At 36.7% G+C, this 19146-nt stretch overlaps 1 protein-coding gene across 4 annotated transcripts in view; it reads left to right on the forward strand.

The window, feature by feature from the left end:
- Window positions 1-19146, forward strand: part of CAMKMT (calmodulin-lysine N-methyltransferase) — a 423620-nt gene that overhangs the window by 98190 nt on the left and 306284 nt on the right. The window lies entirely within an intron of this gene.

The raw sequence follows: 19146 nt of genomic DNA on the forward strand, positions 1-19146 counted from the left end.
CTCCCAGGTTCACGCCTTTCTGCTGCCTCAGCCTTCCAAGTAGCTGGGACTATAGGCGCCCGCCACCACGCCCAGCTAATTTTTTTGTATTTTTAGTAGAGATGGGGTTTCACCATGTTAGCCCGATGGTCTCGATCTCCTGACCTTGTGATCCGCCGGCCTCGGCCTCCCAAAGTGCTGGGATTACAGGCGTGAGCCACCACGCCCGGCCTGGGATACTAACTCTTAACTCATTCAAGCAAACTTCTCTGCTATATCATTACAATAAATTCTATTTAAAATACTTAGTGAAGTACAGTATTCATAAGCCAGTTATTGCTTTAAGTGTAGCTGCAGTGACACTAGTTAGCATTCATCTTAAAGATAGTTGAATATGATTTATTTATATTTGTATGTCAGTATATGTATTTTGCATATGTAGTATGCTCATATGATTCAAAGTTCAAAATGGCCTCAAGAGTATAAACTGTGAAAAGTCTTCTTCCCATCTCTGTCCTTCATCAACCCAATTTCCCTCTCTGGAAGTAACCGCAATGACTAATTTCTTTTGTATTCTTCTAGAGTTATTTTCTGCATACAAATAAAAACATGTATGGTTGCATATATTTCTGTATACTTAAAAAATGGAGATGACTTTTTTTTTTGGTTAACATCACTTTCTGGAAGGCAAAAGATCATAAATTCCTTCTGAGAGTACCAACTTGCCAACTTGTCTTAAGTCATATTTCTTTCTTTTTCTTTTCTTTTCTTTCCTTTTTCTTTTTTTGAGACAGAATCTTGCTCTGTCACCCAGGCTGGAGTGCAGTGGCATGATCTCAGCTCACTGCAATCTCCACCTCCCATATTCAAGCAATTCTCCTGCCTCAGCCTCCCGAGTAGCTGGGACTACAGGCACGTGCCACCATGCCTGGCTAATTTTTGTATTTTTAGTAGAGATGGGGTTTCACCATGTTGGCCAGGCTGGTCTCGAACTCCTGCCCTCAAATGATTCGCCCGCCTTGGCCTCCCAAAAGTGCCAGGATTACAGGCATGAGCCACCGCACCCGGCCCTTAAGTCATATTTCTTAAAATTGCCTAGTGTATAAGAGTCTTTGAAACTAGAAATAAGTAAGAAGAGAAAGCAAAGATGGATTAGAAACCCTCAATATTTGTTTTCTTCTTTTGGAAATTCTCAACAGAAATTCCAGATGTTACAAAGTTGAATTAGCTAGTTCCTCTGTGGCTGCTGATGGATAAGCCATTCCCCTGCGAATGAATAGTGAACCCTCAGATTCTCTTGGAAGCATGGAACAGCCTGCACATTAGTGTAAAGGGCATCCCCCATTTTGGAATCAGATTAATCTGGGTTTGGAGACACAGATCTAGCATGAGGACTTTGCAGCTTTGTGACTTTTTTTTTTTTTTTTTTGAGCCAGCGTCTCGCTCTGTCGCTCGCGCTTGAGTGCAGTGGCGCAATCTCAGCTCACTGCAACCTCCCCCTCCCCGGTTCAAGCCATCTTCCCACCTCAGCCTCCCATGTAGCTGGAATTACAGGCATGTGCCATCATGCCTGGCTAATTTTTGTATTTTTGGTAGAGACAGGGTTTCACCATGTTGGCTAAGCTTGTCTTGAACTCCTGACCTCAAGTGATCCGCCCGCCTCGGCCTCCCAAAGTGCTGGGATTACAAGCGTGAGCCACTGCACCCTGTCAGCTTTGTGACTTTTAGCAAATGTCTGAGTCACCTCATGAGACTCTGTAAATAGAGAATAATCAAACCAAACCTGTGGTATATTTCAGACGGTTAAATGAGATCATGTAAGTGAATATTATCTGAAACAAAGTAGTGCTCGATAAATGTCAGCTTCTTTATTCGCCATTCTGCCAGTACCTCCAAGATGAAAAGGTCTACTTTCAGAGGTTTGTGTTGTTCAGTCTTACTGTGCTTCTCAGAATTGAAAACAGCATTTAGAAAGACGTTTTTATATAATCATTCATCTTGTAAGGATGCAAGTGTCAGAATCTATTTTTAATCTAAAAACCAGCTTTTCTGTAGCGTTTTAACAGTTTACAAATGTTAACTTTCCATTCTCTCTCTAGGGAGATGAGAGAAATTGATGAAAGGCAATTGCAGATGAATACTTCTATAGCAATACTTGATAGATTAAATTATTTAACAAAGTGTTTATTTTTCTTCTTCCTCTTCTTCTAGTTGCAGTAATACGAGGTTTCTAAAGGCCGTACATAACTATGTACATAGAGAGGAAAACTACTTGGGATAGAAAGACTCTCAGATTGGGTTTTAACTTTTTCAGTATAAAAATAAGACAAGTAGGCAAAAATATCACATTCTGAAGTTTTAAGTGACAGATAAACAAATTGAAAATGCACCACCAACTTTCTGAGTTTCAGGTACACTAACTTTTTTGTGGGATCTGGGCCAGCTGCTATACCTCTGTAGACATTTCTAAGTGGGTAAAAAAAAAAAAAAAAAAAAAGATTTAGGAATAGTACCCTTTTCAGATTCTCTCAGAATTATAGTGTAAGCACTATGTAAATTCATAGAAAATACTTTTGAAGACCAGCTTTAGAATTTCAATAGTTATTGTATATTCAAAACAGCTACACAAGCACTTTATTTTCATTTTAAAGATTTACAATTAAAGTGATTTTATGTATACCTCAAATGCCTGATTATATACAAACCCATTACAGGGTTTATACACACATTAAATCCCTTCTTACTATGGGGTTTTGTGCACATTAAATGCCTGGTTGTTATAGATTGTTGTTTTTCTTCTTACCATTAAATGTAACATTTCCCTAGGTGATGAAATGTATTATTATTTGGAACATTTATTTTAGTGTGTGTTCTGTATTTTAAAAGAGAAAGGTATTTAAGCAGCAAAGATGTAACTGTTATGAAATTTATTTTTATAAATAGCTTTCAGCAGAAATCAGAACAGTGCTTTAAAATTACAGTTAAAAAATCATTTAATCATCACACTCCTTGATGGCTAATAGAGTAGTAAGTGACTCCCTCATATCCCCCGCAATAGGCTATTCTTGATATACTCACTAAGTGGTCCTAAGAGTACTAGTATATTTTATGTTAGCAAGCCTTGATAGCAAAGTGCCGAAAGTTCAGGGGGCATTTGTCTCCTTTCTCACAAATTCGTTTAAGTCTTGCTGGAGCTTTAACTGGGGCAGACAACCATACAAATGACTTGTGATAAAATGAAAATAATGGACTGAGCTGGGTACTGGGGATGGTGGTTATGCTGAGCACACATCAGTAAGCTTTGAGTGTGATTCTATGCTAATGCAAGCCTGATAGATCAGCTTTCTCTTTTAGCCTGGAGGACCATTAAGCTCTGGAAGCTGAGTCAAACTGATAGAGTTGGCAAATACAGTCCATCAGTTAGCAGCAATAGTTAACTGACTGTGATTCCTAATATGCGAAACTAACATTGTTTAAAAACCCTCCATGATCAGGACATAGATCAGAAAGGAGATAATAGATTCTGCTTTAATTTGCATAATCAAAGCTTCTCATTTTCCCACCTATAGTTAACATAAGAGGGAAAAAAAGCCATAGCTACTTTCATTTTGTTGTTAGTCTTGAATCATAGCAACTAATTTTCATAAAAATGTAAATAACTTGTTTCAAAATAAAAGAGTATAATTGAAAGATTCTCTATGTTATTTCTTTGGAATTAAACTGTAGGCACAGTTACACGGGTTGGGTAATAAGTGTCTTGGGGATATGAAATGTAACAAAGTTTCAAAAAATTGTGTGTCTTTTTAGTGATCTGATTATTTTCATATATAATTTATAAAGTTCTATGCTTTTAATTGAGGATATTGGCTTTGCAAACTTATCAAAAACATTTAGTTCAAATTTTGTTGAATTCATATTTTTGTGTTGTGAGGACTTTCTGTTCATTTAAAAACATTTCTTGAGCACCCATTTATTTCAGGCACTGCGTTGGACACTGGTGATGTGGTTGTCCTCTTGGAGCTTAGTTTTTTTTTCTTAACAGGGGAGGTAATAAACAAGTAAACAAAGACATAATACAGTTTTAGTGAGTGAGTGATTCTTTTTTTTTTTTTTTTTTTTGAGACAGAGTCTTGCTCTGTCACCCAGGCTGGAGTGTACAGTGGCATGATCTCGGCTTACGGCAACCTCCACTTCTCGGATTCATGCGGTTCTTCTGCCTCAGCCTCCCGAGTAGCTGAGATTACAGGCACGTACCACCACACCTGGCTAATTTTTGTATTTTTGGTAAAAATGGTGTTTTGCCATGTTGGCCAGGCTAGTCTTGAACTTCTGGCCTCGAGTGATCCACCTGCCTCAGCCTCCCAAAGTACTGGGATTACAGGCATGAGCCACCATGCCTGCCCTGAGTGATAGGTTGTTAAGTAGAGCCTTCTCCATCTGAGAGATTCTACTCTGACCATGTTTTTGCCAAATAGACTAAAACATTAAATATGCTGTTTTCAATCACAGGTTTCCAGATGGTCTCAAAAATTTCTAAATATAAAGAAAATAATAAATAAATTTGTGTTGAAGAAAAATTAAGGGCTTTTGTGTATACCTCGTTGTAATCCAGACCGACATCTCTGTGAAAAACCTAACAAAAGTCTATATGCGTGGATTTCTGAGTGTTTAATATGTGCTGGCTCTCTTCTAAGCAGTTTACTCATTAAATATCTCATTAAAAAAACCTCTACAGGAGGTACTATTATTCCCAGATGAGGAAATCGAGACAACAAATGTTAAATAACTTGCTCAAAGCTATATAGCTAGTAAGTGGGTGAGGTGGGATTGAAACCTAGGCAGTTTGGCTCCAGAGTAAGTGTTCTTAATTGCTGTTACTCTGTGGCAACCTGAAGAAATTTGTTTAGCTGAAAATGTATTGCTACTTTAGAATGCAAGGTTTGAGAGGAAAAGGAATGCATCTGTCTTGTTCACCTCTAACTCTGTACTTAGCACTGAATCTGAGCTATAGAAGGTGGCCAATAAATATTTGTTGAATAAGTGAGTGTGAATGACTACTATTATATGTTTAAATTGAAAGTAATATTTCATATGAATTCTTTTAAAAATTTATTTTGCTACATATGTTTTGCTGGTGCCCTAAATTAGTGTACGCCTTATGTGTATAATACAGCACCAGTTAGCATGATAATATGATCAATTCCTATGGATGATGGGGTAAGGGTAGGGCCAGAATTCCTTGACCTACCTCAGTTCCATAGCCTATCTACCCTAGGTATATGGGATTTCTTGGTGGATCACATCAGATTGAGCTCATATTGTGTTCTTGTATAATACCTGCTACCTTTGGTTCACAGACTGTTTCGTGTGATGTCAAGTAGCAAATGCTTACATATTTCTACTTCCAATTATGTTTCCTTTCTCCTTGTATCTTTGGAGAAGACAATAACATTATTCTGTATCAAACTGATATTAAATGATTGAATGAATGGGGGTTTCTGCTCTACATGGGTTGTTTTTAGAATATGAAAATGAAAAATAATTTTTCTAAATGTAGGACACAGGAAAACTCATGTAGAAAATTCAAATAATAAAGCAAAGGATAATAAAGTAAAAATAAATCATATTCTCATTACTCAAAATAATTTATGTTATCACTTAAAGGTATTAATTCTCAGTTAACATTTTGGTAATCATCCTTTCAGATAACTCTATACATAGAGACTTACACAAGATTTTAAATAAATGAGTTTATAATATGTATATAATTGGATAACCTGCATTTTTTTCACTCAACAATGAAACTTGGAAAAAATTTTTTCATGTCAATGAACATTATTATAGTTTTTAACGACCTATTCTGTTGTTTGGATTTATGATTATTTAATTGGCCTTATAATAATAAATCTAAATTCCTTTTTTGCTTTTATTTTTGAAGTCCCAAACAAAACTGTAGTGACTACATATTCATATATCTATATGAATTGTTGCTGGGTCAAATGTTATATTTTGTGGGTCATGTATAATCTGACAGTTTAAAATTATACAAAAATGTGCTGAAGTTCTTGCGTTAGTTGCTTAGGGAGTATCTGTGTGCAAGAGGAACATTACATGAATGAATAGAAATATAACTTAGGTCTCAGCTATTTAGAAAAAAATGCTTCTTAAGTCTCTTAATGTAAAGATTTCTTCTTTATCTCCTTTTGCTTTTTCTCCTTGCATTTTGTTAAAGAAACTATTTGTTCTGTAGATTTTCCTGTAGAGTCTGAGTTTTGCTGATTGCATCCCATATTGTCATTTAACATGAACTGCTATCTTCTGTATTTCCTATACATTGATAGTTAAATCTAGAGGCTTGAGCCAATTCAAGTTTGATTTTATTTACTTATTTATTCAAAGCTACTTCATAGGGAGAGTTTTTCTTCTCTGCCAGAAGGCCACAGTATCAGTCTTATTGTAATATTGTAGTATTTACAGGCATTCTTGATCAATGCCATTGATACCTACGTTAATGTCTTTGCAGTCTTTTAAGTTGTTCCAGTTTGGATTTGCATAACATACCACTTCAAAACTTAATGACTTACAGTAATGTCAGCAAGAATAGGAAGCCCTAGACCTTGTTTTCCCACAAAGACACTGACTTACAACAATATATGATGCAAAAACGTTTAGGATAACTACAGGTGCCAGTTGTGTATTCACAGCACCCTAGGCAGGATCAAAGCCATGAATAGTTTTATTGAAAGAGATAAGAAAAGTGGTTTCATTTTAATGATGTCAGCCTCTCTCTTAAGCCAGCGTAGCTCATAATAGGGAGGAAAAGCCCAACTCAAGGCTTCTGCCTTGAGAGGAAATAGAAAAGTGAAATGTACATGCAATACACTAGCTTTTTAGGGGGTGAAAAAGTAAGGATTTGGGTGGGAGTTGGGCTCCCCAGAATGTTGATTTCAGTCTTGCCTGACTCAGAGTGCTAGCTGAACCAGCATACCTTGGATACCTGGGGTCTGCAGAGAACAAAAGAGAGCTTAGTAGCTTGTTGCAGCACCAATAACTCTGTAAGTACCACAGACAGGCACAAGACCGAGGAAGAAATTATAAACTGAAAAAGAAACTGACAAACTTCTCTAATTGGGAATTTACATGCAGAGGACGAGAGAAGACACATACCCATAAAAGGATTGAGAGGCTGTCAGATTCTCTGGCTATGCTGTTTGGTGAAGGTCTTCACCTTTACAAAGACAGTATGTAAAGATTGGGAGAGGTGGCTGTTTTTCAAATTCAAAAATCATGACAAAAAATAACAAGGCACACAAAGAAACAGGGAAATCAGTCAAAGAAACAAAATAAATCTCCATTAACTGACTTCAAAGAAATAGAGATCTATTAGTTACCTGAAAAAGAATTTATAATAATCTTAAAAAAGCTCAATGTGTTACAAGAGAATATAGATAGACAGCTAAATGAAATCAGGTAAAGCATGAACAGAATGAGGATATGAACAAAGATATGCAAACTATAAAAAAGGACAAAATAGAAATTCTGGAACTGAAGAAAACAACTGATTAGGAAAGTTCACTGTAGAAGACCAGCTAGAGCCTTGATCAAACAGAGGAAAGAATCAGCTAACTCAAAGACAAGTCATTTGAAATTATCGAGTCAGAGTAACAACAACAACACAAGAATGAAGAAAAGTAAAGAAAGCCTAAGGGACTTATGGTATACCATCTGGCTGACCGTTATGTACATTATGGGAGTTCTAGAAGGAGAAGAGAGAATAGGACAGAGAGCTTATTTGAAGAAATAATGGTCAAAAACTTCCAAAATCTGAGGAAGAAAATGGACATTCAAACAAAAAGCTCAACAGACTATAGATATGATGAATCAGAAGAGGTCCACACTGAGACACATTATGAACTGTTGAATGTCAAAGACAGAAGCTTCAAAGCAGCAAGAGAAAAGCAACTTGACACATACAAGGGAGCTCCCATAAGTTATCAGTGGATTTCTATCAGAAATGTAACAGGTCAGAAAGAGTTGGAAGATATACTAAAAGTGCTGAAAGAAGAAAAACTGCCAATAATATTATATCTGGCAAAATTATCATTTAAAGATGAAGGAGAAATAAAGACCTTCTTGGATAAACAAAAGGTGAGGGAATTCATCATTTATCACCACTAGACCTTCCTTACAAGAAGTGCTAAAAGGAATCCTTCAAGTTGAAACAAAAGGATGCTAGACAGCAACACAAAAACATACGAAAATATAAAGCTTTCTAGTGAAGGAAAATATATAGATAAATACAGAATCCTATAATCTGTTGTGGAGTGTGTAAATCACTTAATTCCAAAGTGATTCCAATTTAAAATTGGATATTTATCTTTTAAATTGGATTATCTTTTAAATTCCAATTTAAAAGATAAAAGCACAGAAAATAGCTAACTATAAAACTATGTTAATGAATATAAAATATGTAAAAATATATAATTTGTGACACTGGTAACATAGAGGGAAGAGATGTAAAGGAATGAAATATTTATATGTGATTTAAGTTATCAGTTTAAAAGAGATCATTATAACTATGTTTTATGTAATCCTCATAGTAACTACAAAGAAAATACCTAAAGAAGATGCACAAAAGAAAATAAGAACAGAATAAAAGCATGTCACTTAAAAAAAATCAATGAAACAGGCTGGGCACGGTAGATCATGCCTGTAATCCCAGCACTTTGGGAGGCCAAGGCAGGTGGATCACTTGAGGTTGGGAGTTCTAGACCAGCCTGACCAATATGGTGAAACCCCATCTCTACTAAAAATACAAAAATTAGCTGGGTGCTGGCACATGTCTGTAATCCCAGCACTCTGGGAGGCCAAGGCGGGTGGATCACGAGGTCAGGAGATCGAGACCATCCTGGCTAACACGGTGAAACCCCGTCTCTACTAAAAATACAAAAAATTAGCAGAGTGCGGTGGCAGGAGTCGTGTAGTCCCAGCTCCTCGGGAGGTTGAGGCAGGAGAATGGCGTGAACCTGGGAGGCAGAGCTTGCAGTGAGCCGAGATCGCGCCACTGCACTTCAGCCTGGGCGACAGAGCAAGACTCCATCTTAAAAAAAAAAAAAAAAAAAAGAATGAATGCTATTTATAAGGCACTCACTGTAGATATGAAGACTTAGATAGGCTGAAAGTGAAAGGATGGAAAAAGATACTCCATGCAAATAGCAGCCAAAGGAGAAAGCAGGTTAGCCCTACTTAGACAAAATAAACTTTAAGTCAAAAACTGTCACAAGAGACAAAGAAGGACATTATATAATGATAAAAGGGTCAGTTCTTCAGAAAGTCAAAACAAGTATAAATATATATGTATCTAACAGCAGAGCACCCAAATATATGAAGCAACCACTAACAGAATTGAAGGAATAAATAGTAACACAATAACAGTAGGATATTTAAATATTTCACTTTTCATAAGGGATAGATCAACTAGACGAAAGATCAGAAGGAAACGGAGGACTTCAATAACATTATAGTTCAATTGGACCTAAAGATATACAGAACACTCCACCCAACAACAGCATAACACACATTTTTCCCAAGCACACATAGAACATTTTCCAGTGTAAGTCACATTAGGCCATCAAAAGCGGTCTTAACAAATTTAAGAAGATTGAAATCACTTTATGTATTTTTTCTGACCACACTAAAATGAAACTAGAAATCAACATCAAAAGGGAAACTGGAAAATTCATAAATATGTGGTGATTAATCAACACACTCTTTTTTTTTTTTTTTTTTTTTTTTTTTTTTTTGAGACGGAGTCTCGCGCTGTGTCACCCAGGCTGGAGTGCAGTGGCGCGATCTCGGCTCACTGCAAGCTCCGCCTCCCAGGTTCAGGCCATTCTCCCGCCTCAGCCTCCGAGTAGCTGGGACTACAGGCGCCCGCCACCACGCCCGGCTAGTTTTTTGTATTTTTAGTAGAGACGGGGTTTCACCATGTTAGCCAGGATGGTCTCGATCTCCTGACCTCGTGATCCGCCCGCCTCGGCCTCCCAAAGTGCTGGGATTACAGGCTTGAGCCACCGCGCCCGGCATCAACACACTCTTGAACAACCACTGTGAAAAAAATAAAATCACCAGAGAAATTAGAAAACACCTGAAGACAAATGAAAACTAAAACAACATATTAAGACTTATGGAATGCAGCAAAAGCAGTACTAAGAGGAAAGTTGATAGTGGTAGACTCATTAAAAGAGGAGAAAGCTCTCAGATCAACAAAATAACTTTACACTCAAGGAACTAGAAAAAGAACAAACTAATTCCGAAGCTAGTAGAAGGAAGGATATAATAAAGATTTGAACAGAAATAAGTAAAAAGAGAATAAAAAATGATTTTTAAAAATCAACAAAACTAAGATGGCTTTTAGAAAATATCAACAAAATTGACTAGCCATTAGCTAGACTTAAAAAAAAAAAAAAAAAAAAGATGAGACTCCAATAACAAAAATCAGAAACGAAAGAGCAGACAAAACAACTGATGCCACAGAACTAAAAAGGACTGCAAGAGACTACTATGAACAATTACACAGCAACACATTTGATAACCTAGAAATGGACAAATTTCTAGAAACATATAACCTACCAAGACTGAATCACTAAGAAATAAAAATAGGCCAGTCACAGTGGCTCACACCTGTAATCCCAGCACCTTGGGAGGCCAATAGAGGAGGATTGCTTGAGTCCAGGAGTTTGAGATCAGCCTGGGAAACATAGTGAGACCCTGTCTTTACAAAAAATAAAAGCAAAATTAGCCAGGCATCATGGCACATACCTATAGTCTCAGCTACTCAGGAGGCTGAGGTGGGAGGATTGCTTGAGCCTGGGAGGTCAAGGCTGCAGCAGTGAGCTGTGATCATAACACTGCAGTCAGCCTGGGCAACAGAGCAAGACCCTGTCTCCAAAAACAAAAACAAACAGATGGCTCATGCCTGTAATCCCAGCACTTTGGGAGGCCAAGGCAGGCAGACCACCTGAGATCAGGAGTTTGAGACCAGCCTGGCCAACATGGTGAAACCCCATCTCTACTAAAAATACAAAAATTAGCCAGGCGTGGTGGTGGGTGCCTGTAATCCCAGCTACTAGGGAGGGTGAGACAGGAGAATCCCTTGAACATGGGAGCCAGAGGTTGTAGTGAGCTGTGATTACACCCCTGCACTCCAGCCTGGGTGACAAGAGCAAAACTCTGTCTCCAAAAAGAAAAAGAAAAAAAAAGAAAAAAAAAAGCCAAATCAACAAACAAAAACTCACCACCAACAACAAAATATACTGCAAAGTGATAGTCACCAAAACAATATGGTACTGGCATGAAAACAAACATGTAGACCAATAGAATACAGAGCCTAGAAATACGTTTGTGTATCTATAGCCAACTGATTTTTGACAAAGGTATTACAAAAATATGTTGAGTGGAAGGGCAGTCTCTTCAATAAATAGTGGTGGGAAAACTGGATATCCATATGCAGAAGAATGAAACTAGACTCCTAGTTCTCACCATGCACAAAGATCATCTCAAGATGGATTAAGAACTCATAAGACCCAAAACTATGGAACTACCAGAAGAAAGCATGGGAGAAATGCTTCAGGGCATTGGTCTGGGCAAAGATTTTATGGCTAAGACCTCAAAAACATAGGCAACAAAAGCAAAAATAGACAAATAGTATTATATAAAACTAAAAAGCTTTTGCACAACAGAATAAACAATCAACAGAGTGAAAAGACAATCTGAAGAATGGGAGAAAATATTTGCAAACTATCCAACAAGAGTTTAATATCCAGAATATACAAGGAACTCAACAATTAAACAGCAAAAAAGCAAATAATCTAACTTAAAAATGAGGCTATAATCTGAATAGATACTTTTCAACAGAAGTCATAGTAAAGTCCAACAAGTATATGAAACAATGTTCCACATCACTGGTCATTAGGGAAGTACAAATCAAAACCACAATGATATATCATCTCTTACCCGAGGTACAATGGCTGTCAACAAAAAGACAAAAAATAACAAATGCTGGTGAGGATACAGAGAAGGGGGAGCTCATACACTGCTGGTGGGAATGTAAATTAATACGGCCATTATGGAAAACAGTATGGAGGTTCCTCAGAAAACTAAAAATGGAACTGTCATATGATTCACCAGTATCACTACTGGGTATATATCCAAAGTAATTGAAATCAATATGTTGAAGAGCTGTCTGCACTCCCATGTTTATTGCAGCTCTGTTCATAATAGCCAAGATATGGAATCAATCTGTGTTCATCCAGAGATGGATAGATAAAGAAAATATGAGACCAGGTGTGGTGGCTTATGCCTGTAATCGCAGCACTTTGGGAGGCTGAGGAGAGAGGATTGTTTGAACCTAGGAGTTTGAGACCAACCTGAGCAACAAAGCAAGACCCAGTCTCTACAAAAATTGCAAAAATTATTTGAGTATGGTAGTGCATGCCTATAATCCTAGGTACTCAGGAGTCTGAGGTGGGAGAATTGCTTGAGCTGGGAGATTGAGGCTGCAGTGAGCCACGATTGCTTCATCGCACTACAGCGTGGATGGCAGAGTGAGACCCTGTCTCAAAACAAACAAAAAACAAAACAAAACAAAACAAAACAACAACAACAAAAAAAGGAAAATAAAGAAAATATATGCTCTCATGTGTGGAAGCTAAAAATGTTGATCTCAGGGAGGAAGGGAATAGGAGACTAGGAATAGTAGGGTGAAGGAAGGTATTGGGAGAGGTTGTTTAATGTATACAATATTAAAGCTAGATGAAAGGAATCAGTTCTAGTGTTCTATAGCACTGTAGAGTGACTATTGTTAACAAAGAAATGATATATGTTTGAGGTAATAGATTATGCTAATTGCCCTGATTTGATCATTACACATTGTACACATATATCAAAATATCATGCTGTACCCATAAACGTGTACAATTACTATGTGTCAGTTAAATATAATAATAATTTTTTAAAAATTAGCTTATTTTTTCATTGAGTGTCTTAATCTATTTGGCTGTTGAATCTTATTAAACCTGATTTTTTTTTGTTATACATAATTTGGTCATGTTGTCTGAATATCCAAAGATTGTGTGTTTGGTGTGTGCCCTTTCAATGTGTAGCTTTAAGTATATTTCTTTGTTTATAAATTTCAGAAACATTTTCTTGGATGATAGTTCCACATTTGTTTTAATCCATTACTTTTCTTTTTACGTTCCTCCTATATGTGTGTTAAATCTTCTTTGTGTTTCTATATATGTTACTTTATCTCATGTTTATAATTGCTTTCTTAATTTCTTTTCTTTCCAAGTTTTTTATTGTGTTAAAATGCACCTATCACAAAATTTACCATCTTAACCATTTTTAGTATTCAGTGGTATTAAATACATACAAAATGTTGTACACCTCTCATCACCATGCATCTGTCTCCTCTCTTTTTCAGTTTTTATTTTATCTTTGATTGTCTCCTTTTCATTTTCTATTACTTTTAAGGTATTATCAGTTACATTTGTTTGCTCTCATGTTCCTTCTGGTTTTGTTTTCATTTTTGAAAAAAAAAAGTCTTTCATTTCTAATTTTTTTTTGCATTTTATCACCTTATTTCTGAGTTTTCTAATTCTGATTTGTGTATTTAAATATCTTCTATTGCTTTCTTAATTTCTTCTAGCTTGTTTGTACATAATAAGTTAGATTTTCTATATAGATATTTTCTGTATCTATCCATAGATATTATTTTTATTTTTATCCTTTTTTTTTCTCTCTAATAGGAACTTTCCATGAGATTCAACTGTAATATTTCCTGCGGCTCATTTTAATGTAAAAGTAGTTATTCTAAATATTTAGGTAGGAGGGTTGCGTCAATATAGCTTTTGTAACTTTCAAGTTCTAAAATTCTCAATTCTGTTTTTAAAAATACGGCCTCATACTTTGTGAAGTTTCCTGGGTTTTCTCCTCTCCCATTTTTACCTGGGTCGTTTCTTTTCTTTAACTCTATTGCCCCATCTTGCCCAATTTGCTTTCCACTACCAGCCACTTGTCCTTTGTGAGGGCAGCTTCAGACCCTTTATACTCTCACCTGTGAGTTGGAATGGGCAGTGTGTCTCTCATTTTCAGTTGCTGTTCTCAAATGGACCCTCCATGCTTCTCAAGGAATACCTTGGAAGGATTTTGCAATTTGGAGGTGTCAGTGGTTTCTTCCCACCTGTTTGTATTTTGTCATTCATGGAGATACCTTGTTATAGCTTTGTTGTAGATTATCAAGGGGGTTTTGGTTTTTCTACTAAAAAAGCATGTTTACTGTCTTTATTTAAGAAACTGATTATTGAATTTTGCTATACATTAATAAAATGATGTCCAGACAAAGTCATTGCTAATATATATGCATGTCTGCTTTTTCCTTCTCCAACAACCTTGGGTATTAGCTCTCTTTTGAAATTGTCAGTTGGCAAAAAGTAATACCTTATGGAGTTCTTATTTACATTTATTGATTACTTATGAGATTAACCACTTTTCATGTATTTGTGGTACACTTGCATTTTTTGCTATTATAAATTAATTGTTCTTTTGTCAGTTTATCTGCTATGTTTATCTTTTTCTTTTTGGATTTTGAGAGCTCTTTGAATATTAGGAATAAAATCTTTTGTTTTTCATGTATTGTTAATGTTTCTTCTCTCTTTTTTTTTTTTTTTTTTTGAGACAGAGTTTCACTCTTTCACCCAGGCTGGCGTGCAATGGCACAATCTTGGCTGCAACCTCCGCCTTCTGATTTCAAGCGATTCTCCTGGGTCAGCCTCCCGAGTAGCTGGGATTACAGGCGCCCGCCATCACACCTAACTAAGTTTTGTATTTTTAGTAGAGACGGGGTTTCACCATGTTGGCCAGGCTGGTCTCGAACTCCTGACCTCAGGTGGTCTGCCTGCCTTGACCTCCCAAAGTGCTGGGATTACAGGTGTGAGCCACCGTGCCCAGCTCTAATGTTTCTTCTCTAGCTGTTTGCTTTTGGTACTTTAAAAACTTGTTTTATAAAATTTTATGTAATGGTCAGGCACAGTGGATCACTTGAGCCTAGGAGTTTGAGACCAGCCAAGGCAACGTAGCAAAACCCCATCTCTAAAAAAAAATACAAAATTCAGCTGGTGGTGGCGGTGGGTGCCTGTGGTCCCAGTTACTAGGGAGGTTGAGGTAGGTGGATCGCTTGAGTCAAGGAGGTGGAGGCTGCAGAGAGCCGTGATTGTGCCAATGCACTCTAGCCTAAGCAACAGAGCAAGACCCTATCTCAGAAAACAACAAACTAACAAAAGAAAGAACATGACTTTGAAGTCAAGTAGTTAGATGTATAGCTGAAGCATTTACTAGCTGTGTGAGTTGAGTCAAATCACTCTTCTCTGATTCTTGATGTAAAGTACAGAGTATCACTCTGTCGCCCAGACAGTCTGCAGCCTCCACATCCTAGTTCAAGTAATTCTTGTGCCTCAGCCTCTATGTAGCTGAGATTACAGATGTGTACCACTACGCCTGGGTAATTTTTGTATTTTTAGTAGAAATGGGGTTTCTCCATGTTGGCCAGGCTGGTCTCGAACTACTGACCTCAAGTGATTCGCCTGCCTGGGGCTCCCAAAGTGCTGGGATTACAGGCATGAGCCACCATGCCTGGCCTAAAGTACTATTTTAAATAGTACTTTAAGGGGTTGGTATAAATATTTTCAAAAGAATTATTTATGATTCTTCCTAAAAGAATTAAATGGGCAATTCTTTTTTTTTTTTTTTTTTTGAGATGGAGTCTCGCTCTGTTGCCCAGGCTGGAGTGCCGTGGCACAATCTCGGCTCACTGCAAGCTCCGCCTCCTGGGTTCACACCATTCTCCTGCCTCAGCCCCCCGAGTAGCTGGGGACTACAGGTGCCTGCCACCACACCTGGCTAATTTATTTTTGTATTTTTAGTAGAGACGGGGTTTCATTGTGTTAGCCAGGATATTAAATGGACTTTTTTTTTTTTTTTTTTTAATCAGGGCATGAAATTTACTTTGAAAGTTTATTTGAATGATTATTTTTTATTGTGAAGAATAAATGAGATAATGTATATAAAGTACATACCATAGTAGTCACCTAATAAATGGTAGCTATTACTACTGTTGCCATGAGGCTCAATCTAATAACTTGTCTAAGGTTTGAACTTTTGCATCAGTCCCCAAAATCCTGTTTGTACTAAAATATACTATCTAAAAATACTCATAATACAAATATTCCATATATCCTTTCATTTTAACAAATATTTATGGATGATGCAATGTAAGCAAGAACCTGAGGATACAAAAAAGTAAGACTTGGTTCCTGTCACCTAGGAGCCCACAGTTGGTAGAGAGGACAGGCAGATATAGGAAAGGAGAAATTGCTTCTCCTAAATTATGCATCCGAGAAAATAGCATTCTGGAGTGTGGTTTTGAACAGAATTCTATTCTGCAGATAGCAACACATAAGTTACATGTTGATGAGATTAAATGTCCAAATCAAGTAATGAAATATATTTATTTAGATACATTTAATGTCTTCTTATATAACTATCAAGTTGCATTTTTTTTCTAGCTGCATTTAAATCTATGTGCATTTCCTTTCTACTTCTCCTGAGATTGATATGCAGCCAGCCCATTTCAGTTACCAGCATGAGGAATAAACCAGGAGAGAGGAAAGATAGTGAAGCAGCTGTCTTCCATTACAACATGTCTAAATGGATAGTTCTACCATGATGTTTCTTTCAATTCCTTCTGGGTTTGGGTGAGAGGGGTGGAAGGAATGTTTCCATTGGTAAAATGGTAGCTGAACTGCCAGATGCTATGACCTGCTATCAATACTACTAAAAAGAAAACCAGAGACATGGATTATTGTTGGCCAAAATATGTTTTTCTGTGGGCATTTTCTTTGTGTTTCATTTTATGAAAAATGATAGGTATCACATTAAAAAATCAAGTAGTTTATAATAATTGGAACCTCATTAGTAGAGTTTACATTTTATGTACCAAAATGTTAACAATCTATGTTTTAAAAATTAAACCTCGAACCACTAACAAATTAGAGCTAAAGAAATGAACCCATTATTGGAGAAGGATCATTGTGATAGATTGAGTACCGGAATTTTTTTAAAAAACAGTGCTATGTTTAGTACATTTTAGAAATAATTCCATAAAATGGTATATGTTTTATAAGCATGAATTTAGAGATAAATTATCTTGGGAAGGTGTAAGTTAACAAACACAAATTCTGTTTAATATATAATTACCCACTCTGGACAATGAACCCTTTCCATCCATGACTTTACTCTATGTGGAATTTTTTAGTAGATACCTGAAGTTACAAAATAGAAAAACAATCCTCTCTCCTTGGGGAATTTACAGTTTAATGTGGAATAAGTAAACTCCACATTTAATGTAGAATAAGTATGGTAGAAACCCAATTGACAAAAGTTAAAACAGTTTATGCAGCGAGAATTCAACTACCTAGAGACTTGTGGACTTTCTAGAATCATTGTCTTCTGTGCCTGATCTTTGGTTATTACTGGGATACCTGTCATTTATCTCTGCCCTTCTTTTACAAACCTTTCAATCAGCAAACTGGGACCAGTTGTTCTACTTAGAGATTACCCATGAGGCACCATCCAAATTGAATACTACTAAGCAGTAATTACATTATTTATAGCAGAGATTATTTGGCTATTTGCAGCACAAGGCAAAGAAGAAGGAACATAATCTCCATTCACATATACCTGTGTGTATATACATGATATATGTGCATCATAATAAACATCACAGTTCTTTTTTGGAATTGTGAAATATCCTCCGAACTTAATAGAAATTTAGTAAGCATTGGGTCGGGCATGGTGGCTCACACCTGTAATCCCAGCACTTTGGGAGGCTGAGGCATGCGGATCACTTGAGGTCAGGAGTTCATGACTAGCCTGGCAAACATGGTGAAACCCCAGCTCTACTAAAAATACAAAAAATTAGCTGGGCGTGGTGGCAGGTGTCTATAATCCCAGCTACTCGGGAGGCTGAGGCAGGAGAATTGTTTGAACCCAGGAAGTGGAGGTTGCAGTGAGCCGAGATGGTGCCATTGCGCCCTAGCCTGGGTGACAGAGCGAGACTCCGTCTCAAAAAAAAAAAAAAAATGTAGTAAGTATTGAGAGGTAAGTAGTGTGAGAGAGAGAGAGAAATAAAGAGGGAGAGCGAAATGCTGGAGTAACTTTTTTCAAAGGAAATATAACGAAGTCAACATGAAAATCATTCTGTTACTATTTAATTCCTGTATGTCTATCAACCCAACTAGACCTATAATCTCTAAGGCAGTGACTGCTTCCTTTCAGACTCAAATTCAGCAAACAACTGTGTTAAATGTTATTCCTGACCTTCCTCACTATGCCAGACCAAATGCTTCTCTCTGTACTCTTGCGTGATCTCTCTATTAATTGCACTAACAACACTGTAAATACATTGAAACCCTGTATATTGAAATTCTCTATTTCTATTTTTCTCTCTACTCTGCTAAAATATAAGCTCCTCAAATGAATAACTTTTTTTAATCCAGTGCCTGGCATATAGAACTGAGTAATATTTATGACATTCGGTGTGAAAGACTGTCCGGGCACAGGAATGATAAGACCTGAGACATAGTGATAGATGAAACTCGAGAATGTATTATTATTTGAACAAACTTGATTCTAATATTTACGAAAATGATATAGTTGAAAAGTGTCAAAATATAATCTTTCTATAGCATGTGACTTAGTTTAATATCCATGTTCTATTATTTCTTTGGTATCCTCTTGAGTATTTAATAAATTTTATTAATATCTGATTTAAATTTTAAAGTAGATAAATTAGGCTTTAATAAAAACAAATGGAAACTTTTAGTAAGTGGTTGGACTTGTTCTGAGTAAAGGAATATGGAATGGACCTTATTTGAAAAGTTGAAGTTTTTAAATAGTAAGAATATAGGTAGAAATTTTTTTTGAGATGAGTCTTGCTCTGTCACCCAGGTTGGAGTGCAGTGGTGTGATCTTGGCTCACTGCACCTCCGCCTCCTGGGTCCAAGTGATTCTCCTGCCTCAGCCTCCCAAGTAGCTAGGATTACAGGTGCA

Source organism: Papio anubis, chromosome 14 (assembly GCF_008728515.1).
Source record: "Papio anubis isolate 15944 chromosome 14, Panubis1.0, whole genome shotgun sequence".
In the NCBI taxonomy this organism is placed as follows: domain Eukaryota; kingdom Metazoa; phylum Chordata; class Mammalia; order Primates; family Cercopithecidae; genus Papio; species Papio anubis.